Here is a 14,168-nt window from a genome sequence, read left to right as displayed (position 1 = left end):
ACGACAAAAAACACAAAATTCAGCACAATCCCAGCCCATCCATGGCCTCAATGGTGTTTAAATTCAAGAAGACACCCCACAGAAAGACTAGGCCCATGCAACACTCACCACCCCTGGGCATAATGGATGAAAAGTAGGCAAAATAAGTGCAGGCCTCAGACACTGCCTCTCTTCAAAATGGCCCCTTGCACCCCAAGCACATGTGGCCTGTACCAGCAGCACTCAAGATGGCCACCACCACCAACCACATGGCCAGTCCACATCAACAGTACACCCCAAAATAAAACGAAAAACACACAAAAATCACCACAATCCAATGCCATCCAGGATGTTTACATTAAAGAGAGTGAGACCCCACAAGCAGACTCAGTCCATGCACCACCACCGCTGGGCAAAGGGCCCCACCAGCAGCCCCAAAAAAACGACAAAAAGCACAAAAATCAGCACAATCCCAGCCCATCCATGGCCTCAATGGTGTTTAAATTCAAGAAGACACCCCACAGAAAGACTAGGCCCATGCAACACTCACCACCCCTGGGCAAAGGGCCCCACCAGCAGCCCCAAAAAAACGACAAAAAACACAAAATTCAGCACAATCCCAGCCCATCCATGGCCTCAATGGTGTTTAAATTCAAGAAGACACCCCACAGAAAGACTAGGCCCATGCAACACTCACCACCCCTGGGCATAATGGATGAAAAGTAGGCAAAATAAGTGCAGGCCTCAGACACTGCCTCTCTTCAAAATGGCCCCTTGCACCCCAAGCACATGTGGCCTGTACCAGCAGCACTCAAGATGGCCACCACCACCAACCACATGGCCAGTCCACATCAACAGTACACCCCAAAATAAAACGAAAAACACACAAAAATCACCACAATCCAATGCCATCCAGGATGTTTACATTAAAGAGAGTGAGACCCCACAGGCAGACTCAGTCCATGCACCACCACCCCTGGGCAAAGGGCCCCACCAGCAGCCCCAAAAAAACGACAAAAACCACAAAATTCAGCACAATCCCAGCCCATCCATGGCCTCAATGATGTTTAAATTCAATAAAACAGTTGTATCATGCACCCATAACCAACCCTGGTCCTACTGGATACTGTGGCTACCCACAATATATTTTATTAAATGTTCTGAAAAAGTTCCAAAATTGTAGTTGCATCAATTGTAATGCCCCAAACAAACTTACTTGTGAAAGTTGATTTCTAATCCAAAAGTGATCCAAAGAAAGTCAAAAAGGCCTCAAATCCAAATATCCAGCAGCACCCACAAAAAGTAATCCTTCCAGGTCAAGGTCCAAATGAAAGTGACCAGCACATGAAGAAAGCACTGGGAGGACCTGCTGGACAGGAACAGGAAGTTGGAGACTGTGGGGCACTTCCTTCCTCCCCCCCCAAAAAATGGACTCCTTGCAAAAAAAAAAGGGCATGCAAATGTCAACCTGAGGAGTGATTCTGATAAAAATCATCATTTTCTGAAGGTTTATGCTGTTTGCTGGTGGATTTCTTGTGCAGAATTGCAAAATCTCTATTTCGTGAGTGCGAGATTGTTCCTGTCCGCCGCAACTACGTGTTCGTAATTGCGAACTCTCGCGAGGCGTGCTCTGCAAGGTGGCAAGCCGCGATTACGTATTCGCGGGCGCCAAACACCCGCGGGATCCCGCAGCAAGATCCAAAATGGCGCAGCACTCGCAAAATATGATCGAGAAAAACAACTCGGCAAACGCTGAATGACGGAAAGTGAACGCCGTGCACCACGCCGCGCGCCGCAATATTGTATCACCAAGCAAAAAATCCACCGCGGGCGAATTCACGGATTTTCGGCAAATTCGCGAGAGTTCGCGGATTGCGAATTTGCCGAAAATCCGCAAAATCCGCGAGCGGAACGGATTTTACGCCCATGCTTAGTTACTACTGACAAAAACAGTGCTAATTCCTGGCACCGTAACACAGTCCCATAAAAAATTATGCAGATAGTGAATTAAAATAAAACACAGGAAATATTGTTAAATTAAATACAATTATTTTAAATAGTAAAAAAATATAAATATATATAATGTAATGATAATTAAAAAAAATGTATTCATTATTTAATTATAACATATTTTAATACCCTCTTTTGAATTTGAAAATTACATTTCACTAACTTAATTTTAATTAAGTCTATACATCATTTTTATTAAATGTTAATGCATGCCATGTTTTCTTTAGGTGAGAATTAAACTCGGATTTAGTGAATAAGCAAAAAGTACTAAACTTACTCAAAAAGGTAAATTACTGAAAAGTTGTAAATTACCTTTGTGAACAAAAGGCCGAGAATGTTTACACACCAATACAATATCACAATTTGATTGTACATTACTAATGTGCTAGAGTAATGACAACAAATCTTAAAGTCTTTCTAATTCTCTCCAGAAACAAGCCAATCCCATTTTTTAATTTGCCTCACCTGATTTTTGTCAACTGAGTGTATGACCCCTTGATTTAATCAGGGCTATAGTGGACATTGTATTTATAACAAAAGGATAAATGATTCCAAGCTTTGTCATTTGAAATATCATTAAGTCATCTACAGTCCAAAAAACTGAAAACTGTATAGTGCCTAACCAAGGTCGACAGACATGGGGGGAGGGTTATAAAACTGGTCTCAGTAGGATGCCACTCCTTCCTTCATTTGTCCAATACGCCCCCAACATTGTTTATTATTTTTGTATTTATTTGTTTATATAGTACAAGATCATACGCAGCTTGAATAATAAAAAAAGGGAAGATAGATTTCTGTGGGACTCCACAATCTTGGGTCCTGACTGTAGACATACACAAGGAGATTGCAACCTGAAATTTTCTGTCATATAGAAAACTAGAGAGCAGAGAGTGGTACCCTTGATGCCATTTTCAGAAAGCCTATTGAAAGCATAAGGTAAATAACAGTATACCATTCTGCAGAGAGGTCTAAAAGAATCCGTGTGGCAGCTAGATTGCGACTGGCACAGCAATGAATGTCATCAATAGATGATAATGCCACCTCTGTGTGAGGCCAGGGCAGAGCTCCTATTTACAAAGTCCTGAAACTGCAGAAAAACGGCAAGCTCTGAGAAATTGATCAAGAATTAGAGCTATGAAAAGGGGCGGCTGCAGGACACAGTGTCATGGTCCAAGGAAGCTGTTTTTTAAACTGGGGTGACGAGTGCATTCTTGAGATAACTAGGAACCGTACCACAAGTCACGTAGACATTAGGAATCTCTCTCAATAAAGAGTGCCCAGCTAAAAGCAAACCCTTGTGGGTTTATTACAGAGCCAGACGGTTTGCTCATATGCTCAATCGATAAGAAACTGACAACGTCCAGTCAAGGAGTTGGAGTGAAGGAAGGCAGAAAAGAAAAATCTAGCTAACCCATCCTGTCCTAAGTTGCATCTAAAAACACCAAAATGGAGGAAAGTTGTTCACTATTCATGACTTGGACACGGAAAGTTTTTGATTGGTTGTTATACCGGTCTCAATTCATGGGAATACAAATGCAATAATGACATTTTAAATGACATGGTTGAAATAATTTTTACTATTGGAATAAAAATGTACATATACTTTAGCACCAATGAAGCCAAGAGCTATTCACCCAATTGACGATACACATGTTAGCTGGAATCAAGCGAGACAAAATCAAAAACCTTGCTTCTGGAGAAAATTAAAACACTTGAAGATTTTTTGGTGATTACTCTACATCATTACTGATAGACAAATATTTATGTTTTTGTATTGGTGTGTGAACATTCTATATATATATCCTGGGAGCTTTAGTGGTCCATTTTGGAGACCCAAAAAGGGTGGCGGAATTTCGTGACAGTGTTTGAAACAGATATTGTTTGCGGTAGTGTACCCCTCGCTATACAATTGTGAGGAATTTTCCCTTCAGCTTATACCTCAGCCATATACCAGTACTCATCAAATCTTTTAACCTCACATGCTATAATTATGCAGATGATAAACACCTCACTAAGAAATTGGAGTGCAGGCACAATCTCGATGGCTTAATACCAAGCAATTGCCTCTGAGCCATTGAACACTGGAACCTAACAAAGCAACTGAAACACAATGCACCCAGAACAGAGATTCTCAAATGCAGAGACTGAACAAATTATAAGCCTCTTGCACCTTGACCCTAGAAACCTAGGTTACTCCCAACCTCAACAAGACAAACAAGAAATGTTCCTTATTATTATGACCTCTAACCTCTCCATTGTCCTACAAGTTAATCAAGTGACTATAATTGCATTCTGAGCCATACAGAAGCTACAATATACTTTTTTCATGTGGGATTCGTACAGAAGATTCAGGCAACTACCTTTTTTGTTATATTGTCAAAACATCTTTAGGAGGGCCACCAGGCATATGGTGGCTACTGGGCCAAACAGTATTGGTAGAAGCCTTTTACTCCTGATGTCCCGGAACCCAACCTACTATGGATCCTGAGCAATTGAACCCCTTCTGCACTTGACTCTCAGTGGTAGCAATGGTCGAACAGTCAAGGCTCCCTCAGGGGCAGGATGTCCATATGGGTAACAGGACATGACTCAGAACTCAAAGTGCAAACAGAGGAAGCAATAAATCAATGTCTAGTACATCCAGGGAATGCAAACTATTAAGCCGGACTCGAGAGTTGTCCCTTTTGATTCTTTAGGAATTAGTCGAAAGTGTCTATGGTGCCACAGCATCATTAGCAGACAGAGACACAGACAATTTAGTGGGTACAGTGTCTAGCCTGGGCTTAGTCCAATCAGTACACTCCCCTACACATTTGGCGTGCCATACTTTAGATCACATGTTTATGAATAATCCCTTGCTTGCCATTACTGCTACGCTACCTCTGACATGGTCAGATCACAAGGCGGTTATGTTCAGGTTAAGGAAACTGACAAATCGCGCCCTATTAACACCTCACGTTTAACCCTTGTAACATGAGCATGGGATAAAATTGAAGCTGGTCAGTTTAATCAGATTCTATTAGGTACCCAGTCGGATAGTGTGAAGGATTTAGACCCAGCAGCATTGAACTTCTCCAACCTGGGTTTGACAGTAGACAATCTTGTTCCTTTAAAATCACGCAACTACCACTGAAGCAATCCCCCAGCCCTCTGGTTCACTGATAAATTAAGTACTCAAAACAACTTTGTTGACAACAGGAATGTAAATGGAGGAAAAGTATTATTTTAGGGAAAGAGATAAATATAAACAATGTATTAGTCACTGTAAAGCCATGATCTAGGCAGAAACGTCAACTTACTTCATTAAAAAATCGTCAAAAAATTCAGCCAAAAGTGCTTTTGTTTTATAATGAATTCTCTTCGAACAAGCAAGCCAATCAAGGCGGAATGGAGGATCTCAGTTCTTCTCTGGTGACTGAAACTTTGAATTAATTTACTTTTCTTACAGCTGAGCAGGTAAAGAAATTACTGGAATCAGTCAATTCGGGCTCTCCACCTGATCCTTGTCTTCCAGCAATTGTACAGCTGGCCCCTGAAATTGCAGCTTCACATCTCACAAATATTTTTTATGAGATGTTCAGATCGGATTGGGTATTTCCGCAAACTGTGGAAAATAGCCTCTGTGCTACCATTAATTTAAAAAAGCACACTCAGTCCTGAGGAACCTAGCAGCCACTGCCCCATTTCTCATCTTCCTATGTCTGCCAAAATTGTTGAGAGGGCTATGAAACTGGTACTAGCCTTTTAAAAAAAAATAATAATCAACTTCTTGACTCCAGCTAGTTCGGATTTAGAAGTGGTTATAGTACCAAATTATCATTGATTGTGGCCTCAGAGTAAATTACGGTAATTCTAAATCACAGGGAAAGCATTATCTTACTAAACTGATTATTTTTCTCAACCTGTATGCCGCAATCGACAAGATCAACCACAATCTGCTCCTTGATCGTCTCAAAACATTTGGATCTAGGGTGCCACTCTGGGCATTTTAAGCCCTTTCTTTCTAGCAGAAAACAATCTGTCACCCTGAATGCGTTTGTCTCTAGTTCCTTCTCCCTCCCTTGTGGGGTATCTCAAGGGTAGTCATTGAGTTATACGCTTTTTAATATATACGTCACACCATTGGCCAGTCTGATTAAAACTTTTGCTTTTTTCGTAGTGTCGTATGCTGATGACACACAAATTGTCGTCTCAATCTCTAGCAATGTTCAAGATGCAGAGATGCAGCCACCAGGTTCCATGACCGTATGTTGGAAGTGAGTAACTGGATGAAGGGCAGCTGTCTTAAACTAAATTCTGGGAAAACTGAAGTCCTCCTGTTCGGGAATGACATCTCTTTGTAGTTCCCCACTTGGTGGCCACATGACCTTGGAATTCTCCCAACCCCTGTAGAAAGTAAGGAGTCTAGGTGTCATGTTTAATGACAAGCTGACCTTTGGAGATCAAATTAACTCAGTCATCTCTTCCTTATTCCATACCTTAAGGATAATTAAAACAATTCTTCCTTGCATTCCTTTTCAACTCCAGAAGACTGTAGTTGTGACCCTTGTTCTTTCCAAAATTGATTACTGTAATGCACTGTATATGAATGTGCAGCAGCGACAGGTGTTAGGGATCCCCAAGTTCCAGTCAGTATCTTAGGCCCTACATAAGTTACACTGGCTACCAATCAGGAAACGTATTGACTTTAAGGCTCTCTGTATCACCCAAAAGTCCCTTCATTATATGGGCCCTGATTACCATAAGTGTAGATTTCAGTGGCATACTCTCACTAGGACGCTTCACTCCACCTTTGCAAAATATTTGAGGGTTCCTAAATTCAAACGATCTTCCTGGGGCAGCAGTAGCTTTATTTGCTGCACTTCCAAACTATGAATTAGCCAGCATTTAAATTTTAAATCTTTGACCAATCTTCTTCATTTTAGGAAAGCTAAAAAAAGTGGCTGTTTGCCAGTTAGTATTGGCCGTTCAATCTTTGATTCTCTCTAACAGTTGCAGTGCCAAGGCGCCCCAGGCATTTGCATACTTTACAAGAGTCTATCACACCATAGCATATCAAATCTTATCATATCATATCATATCATATATCATTAGCAGCAATACCCCTGGTACCCCAATGGCCAAACTCCAGTTTTATTTGCTCCGGCGGTTTGGCGGTGTTCAGCGGTGCAGCAAGTGACCTCTCCTCGGCTACTTGTGAGTTTGGATCCTGTACGGTGAAATTGTGCTGCTCACGATGCATGCCGCAGCGCCCAGCTGCACACTCTCTCCCTGTCAAGCATCACTGGCGGTTTGTTCCAGTGATCTGAGTTGCTCCCACTCGGCGGAAACAAAGATAAGTTGCTCTTCCCCTACTCAGAGGTGTGCTGGTGTGATCCTACAGCTCCTGGCCAGAGCTTCCAACGAGGGTATGACATCCTCTGCGGCATCTGGTGGTTCTGGGGGAAACTATTATGTGCAGATTACAGCATGCGGGCCCGACCCAATGGTCACAGCAGTATTCCTTCTTTCCGGGTGGCGGGGTCAAGGCATCACAGTGGTGTGGCCTGGTGCTTCCAGTACAGTGCTTCTGATACGTCTCAGAAAAAGATGGCCACCTCCTAATATATGGGGAGTCACAGAGCTGATATTTCACACTGGTAACGACCTGATCAGAGCACAGTCTCACACCTCGCTCAGGGAATCCTCATGCAGGGCTCTCCACTGGACCTCACTCACTTGAATTCTCTCCTATCATTCACAGAGCATACTGGTCTTAGCAAGTAGGCAGACGATGGTGCTCCAAGCTCCAGGGCAGGTAATATTGGTGTCCTGGGTGATGTCCCTGCACTCATCTGTTATCACTTTCAGTTATACGACACCTACTCAGAATACAGAATGCAGCTGCAAGATAAATGCTATATGTAAAGCTATTCGACCTATCTCCTCTGCCTGCAGCAAGGAAAGCACATTGATTTAGGGGCTGCTCACAAGGGAGGATACAGATCAGACTAGACAGCAGTTGCAGCCCTCTGTTCTCTGCAGGATCACCATATATTCACCCCTCACTACAAGGTTTTACACACTGAATTCAGGCTCTAGCCGAAAGGGACAGGTCATCTATGAGTACAGTACTCCCCCACGTTGTTTCTTTTAACAGCAGCAGAGCTTCTTCTTCATTCTTGGAGGTAGGGTCCTTACCCATAACGGGGAAACAGGCGCAAATTGCCACTCTCGACCTTGACTTTCTCTGCATGTGTGCATAGCTCCTTGAAGTGAAAACTGAAGCCTGAATGTACTGCAAATTTTTCTAAGCATCCTTTGACATTGTCTGGCTATTCTCTATAATCAAATGTGTTAGGATTCATATAAGCCACACATTCTCTATGGAAGATTCACAATCAAAAACTACTTGGTGTCTACTATATGGATCAAGACTGAAACACATTGACAAGCTGAGCGTGTCTGGTACCTATAAACTCAGGATACTAGTGAATACACATGTGGGTCAAGCCCTGGCATGAATACCTTGCTGCACGAGGAAGGCTGTATGGAATATTTATGTTTTGGGAAAAAGTTGCTGAACATCTGAAAAGTATAATTTTCAGGACGCTGTACCAGCCAACCACTCAGGTGGAGCGAAGAAGTTAAAAATATCTGGTTGTGTTATGTTTCCATACTGCCCAGCCATGATACCTAAGACCAAGATACAGGTGCCCTACTTTACTACTCCTAAACTGAGAAAACTCCTAACTTTATGACTTTTGGTATTCACAGAAGGCATTTAGGAATACTAAAGTTAGAAATCCTAACTTTCCTGCTCGTAAACTGAGAAAAATCCTAACTACGACTTTCGGTATTCACAGAAGGCATTTAGGAATACTAAAGTTAGGAATCCTAGCTTTACTACTCCTAAACTGAGAAAAACCCTAACTAAGACTTTCGGTATTCACAAAAGGCATTTAGAAGTACTAACGTTAGGATTCCAGACATTAAGGGCAACATTTCTTTGGTTAGTGTTCCAGGACTTATTTGGTTATCCATTTAGGCAATGCAACAACATATTGAGGAAATTCGTTAAAAAATGAAAATAGCTCCATGTTTTTCATTATATCTCCAGTCTGCAATGAAATATTGATATGGAGTTTACACCAATGCATTGCTCTGAATATGCTACAAAAAAAAATAGTTTGTATGGGTACACAAAGAGACCAACGAGATACAGGTGTGTAAAAAAGCTAACTTTTCTTTTTTTTTTTAACTCGGGCACAGTGATGCAGAAACACCCCAGCAGTGAAAGGCCTGGTGTATGTTGTGTGCATCTGTACAGGGCATCATACTTGTGTCTCTTATACTGGTGTAAGAAGTGCTTAGACCAATCTCCTTCTGCATTCTGGTATGTCCCACCAGCTTCCATTTCTCCTGGTAGTCCTCTATCTTCAGTCAGGAGCAGCATGCTCTAGGCCTTTCCTTCCTATAGCCATATAGTGACTGCTGTGACGTTGGCCAGCCACTCTTACCTTTATTTGGCAAAAACATGGGAATTCAGCCTCAACTCAAAATGGAGGTCGAAATGTGAGGTCCTTCTGTCACTGTTACACTTCTGAGGAGTGACGCAGTGGCGTAACGAAAGTTGAGGGGGCCTCCTGCCACGTATACGGTGGGGCCCCCCTCCGGATTTAATCCAGAGCTTTTGGGCCTGAGTATTGTGCTGCGGGGGCTTCCTGCAGCTCGGGGCCCCCCCCGCACCGGGGGGGGGGGGGGGGGCTGCGGGGCCAGGTTTACGCCCCTAGAGTGACGTTCATTCACGTATCCAAAAGCACCGAGCACTATCTGCTTTTCGGTTTCACAAAGACCAAGGGCATAGCTTCCATTGGCGCAGCAGGTACAGTAGCACTGGGGCCCAGAGGCATGAAGGGCCCACTGAACCCTCATTATTTCTATATTTTACCATCTAAACATTTCCTTCCTTCCGTTAGGGCCTATGACACACTGGCTATGCCGCTGATAAAGACATGTTTAGATCACAAAATATTTTTTTCTTTATCACCAAAGTGCTGTTCACTGTAAGATATTTTTTCATTACGCAAATCAAATTGATAAAAGGCTTTCTCAACTTCTGATAGATAGAAGTTTGAGTTGCCATCCTCTGACCCTCAGGGTTGAACTGAAAGGTTATAGATTGCCTTGTCTGTGAGAAATTAAATGCCAGCCCTTCTTCTGTTGGCTTTACTTCAACTGCAAAAAAAGAGATCATCATTTCTCTTGATGCTTATTCTTTCCCTGTTGCTCACAATCCATATTTCTAGTCTATTCCCTTCAATTAACAGAGTCGTGACATCCTGAGAAAGGGTGTGAAATATGTGTATTAAAAAGCTGTAGGAATCTTTTCTGTCCAAAGAACTCATCCGCAGAACTTGTGTAAACACATAAATTGCAGACCACCGAGTATTTTATGAAAATGTGAGGTTGATTCATAGAACAAGTATCATATATTAAAAAAGAACGGTGTTGCAATGTTATGGTTTTCATTCAACACCCCAACAAAGGAATGTAAAAAGTCACCTTGGCAAGTGAAGAATCGTTTCTTGGTTTAAGAATACAAATCTCACATGGAACAGCCTCTTGTTAGGTCTGCTCTTCCTGTTAGTGCTGGAGAAGAAATGGGGGTTGAAGGTTTCATTTTTAACTAGCTTTGAGAGTGCACAGATTATTTATTAAATAGAAATAGCCTTTTATCCACCACAAAAAAGAAAATATGAATTAATCTGAGTATCATTCTGGACATAGCCATCACTAAATCAACTACTGTAATGGAGGAAACTATGCTCAGATATTACAGCTTCTAAAATATTTACAGATGAATTCTCTGGCCGGTACAGAATCCGAAGCATCATGATCCGTTGAGCAAATTTACCTTAATCTCCTTCCCAGTCTACAATCGAGGTAAGATTATGGGCCTGATTATGACATTGGCGGTGGCACTGTCAGCCCATAGTGGCGGCGGTTGAGAGAGCACTGCCAATCCATCGGCATACCGCCACTGCATTACAACTGGACCACGGGGCTGGTGGTGTTGAGGCTGCACAGTTATGGCGGCGGCATGCTGTAGCTCTAGGCAGCCGCGGCCGGAATTAGGAGTTCCTGCAGGGCGGTGACGTGGGGAGGCGGAGGGGCAGGGTGGGGGGTAGTAATGTATGGATCACGGAGTTTAACAGGTAAGTAAACATATAAATAAATAAAATGAATTTCGTTGCGCGTACTGCATCACCAAATGCGATGCAGTGCAAGCAACGAAATTCACACACACAGAGCGCCACACACACACACAGAGTGCCACACACAGAGTGCCACACACACAGAGCGCCACACACACAGAGCGCCACACACACAGAGCGCAACACACACAGAGCCACACACACAGAGCCACACATACATGACCACACACACATACACAGAGCCACACATACATACACAGAGCCCCAGAGCATAATTCCAAGAGCCAGCAAAGGCTCGAAGCATAGGAACCAGGTTACACAGTATTCACTTTTCATGGCTACCTGCCCCCTCCTTCCTCCTGCCCCCTCCCTCCTCTCAGCAGCATGTTCTGCTCTCTGAATCAATGAACAGTTGAGATTTCCAAAGCTGGTCAGTCAGCATTCGGGCAGTCATTCCCCAGTTTAGGCCGATCACCTACTTACCTACTCATTGCCCGAGTTGTCTAACCTTGTTCCCACAGCTGCCCCACCTCTGCACATCTACTGAATAACACAGCAGCACTGCACATTCCCAAACAGCTGCGCTAACACCCGATGGGTCACCAGAAATGTACAATAGCTGCTTAAGATGCATCTGTGATGGAGCAAGATTTCGCATATTATGCAACTTGCTTGGATTCAAGAACCTCGAATAACTTATAACCACGTTATTCAACCTGTTCGTTTTACTAATTTCCCTTTATTGTGACATTTGGGGTGTCCTAGTGACGCTTGCATATGTGTTTACTAATTCAATAACTCTTGTTCCTAAAAATGGCCGCTGCTTGGCGGGTTTCATACTGCGCATGCGTTAGTCACACTCACGTGACGTGACGCACTTGCAGTTCTGGTGGGAATCTGTGCGCTTGCGCATTTGCTTCTGAAATGGCTGTCTGTGTCTTCACATGGTGAAGCTTGCGCGGATGTTTTATTTTGTTGTCTGTTTGCACTAATCACTCACGCAATAGTATATTATACAATAAGGAGTATAGAGTAGCTATTCATGGTATACAGTGAATTCATTTATTTCTATGTTTTAATTTGTTTTCGCTTACTTTTCATGTACCGCGATATTGGGGGTCTGAGGGATACGTGAGCCATCTTGAAAGTCTCTACTGCGCATGTCACCCTGGCAGAGAGAAGGCAACCTTGAACAGTGGAACACCGCAGCTGGCAGCCACAGTCAAGATGCTCCTGAGAACGTGACCTGCGACCCAACAGGATGGAGCTGAACTGTACCGCAATTGTTACATTTGTAATTTTTCCATTGTATTCTATAGACTATCTCATGAGAACCCCGAAATCACTAGGCGGTCCCAGAGTATGTAAATTTAGGCTTGTAGACGTAAGTTGTGATTGGTGTGTTGACCTATCCTACTTGGGGACCAATCGAAATTGGGGATTCTGACACTTGCAACATTTGGGGGGTGGTACCCTGACCCGAAAACAGTATAACTAGCCTAAGTTTAGCTAGAGAAATTGTCCGACTTGTCCGAATAGCTGACCTATCACTGACCCAACGCACTCAATAGGTGACTGATACAGAGCGCTGCGGAGCACTCTGTCCGAAATATACCATAGACTCGAGAGGTTTTACTAAACCTTAAGTGCTGGCGGAGCACTTTGCTGGGGAATTTCGCTAACCCAATCAGGGTTCTGACTGATAGCTGCAGAGAGGGTGGAGCGCAGGCGTTGCTTCCAAACTGCGGTGCTGGTCGTTTTCCTTGGTGGTCCTGTCCTGGTCCTAACCTGGGTTTCCTGTCCTGTCCTGGGGTGTCCATTCTGCACCTGCTGTCCTGTCGATGACTGTCCTTCCGTGGGGTTTATCCTGTCCTTAACTGACCCGTGGCCAGGGTTGGTCTTCACACCAGTCTAGGTAATTATAGTGCTGAAAGTCTATACTGCACCTTCTATTTTTCTGTCTTTGCTTCAATAAAGACATACCATTGCATATGTTATATTTCCATGCTTTTCGCAATCCACTTTATAAAAGTCATGCATTATTTTTCTTAGCATGTTCCTATGTTACCCTTCCTTTATGCACTTTTCACCATACCGTTTATGACATATAGATGTGATTTATAATTTTCTCCTGCAAGCTAATTTGAAGTAAGGTTGCTATAACTATAGTGTGTTCCCTTTTTTCCCCTTCCTTTAGATGTATAGGATTTCCAATTCTCACCCAAACTTTTAAAATATTTCCCCGTAGTAAAATTTTAGTATGTGCCTTCATTTTACCCCATCTATAGTTGTTCTTTCCTCAGTTACCCTCCTGAAATCTGCTTAGCATATTTCCCTGTTCTTACCTCACGTTAAGTCTCATAAATGGTTGCCCTGATTTACTTTTTATATGGTTATGTGATCTTTATTATCTTGATCATTGATTGTCTATTGGTCGTAAACTGTATACTCTCTGAATCTGAAATCTAGATAAAGCTTGTAAAACTTTTTGAGTTTGTGGTTATTTGATGAATACAAGGAAATATACAAACTGGTATTTTGTTGCCTGCCTTTCTTTTACAGCTAGCTCCCTGATCCGTTGTGGTCATAGGTACCCGTAATGGTGGATTGGTAAGTCGGGTACAGTAGAAAGAAATAGGAAGGAATCAGGGTTACTGGTAGTAAAGTGCAAGGTCACCTGATTAATGTATATGACACATTGAAAAGTATATGGGCCCGGTACGTGTATGGTGAAATTATTGGCCGGGTGACCTGCGCGCTCTATCAGTAATTTTCTGGTAGCAGAGCTATGGTTAGGGACTAGTTAAAGTTAGGTAGGACTAGTTAAGCTAGGTAGGTTGGATGCTGCTAAAATCTTATTGCTGCTAAAGCGGTGAACATTTTTGGGAATTGATCACTCACAGGAAATGTTTCGCTTTGAAAAAATATGAAATGTTTTAAACTGTTTTTCTTATTGATATACTGATAAATGTATTAACCCAC

Source organism: Lissotriton helveticus, chromosome 11 (genome assembly GCF_964261635.1).
Source record: "Lissotriton helveticus chromosome 11, aLisHel1.1, whole genome shotgun sequence".
NCBI lineage: Eukaryota > Metazoa > Chordata > Amphibia > Caudata > Salamandridae > Lissotriton > Lissotriton helveticus.
Note: the sequence above shows the minus strand (reverse complement) of the source record.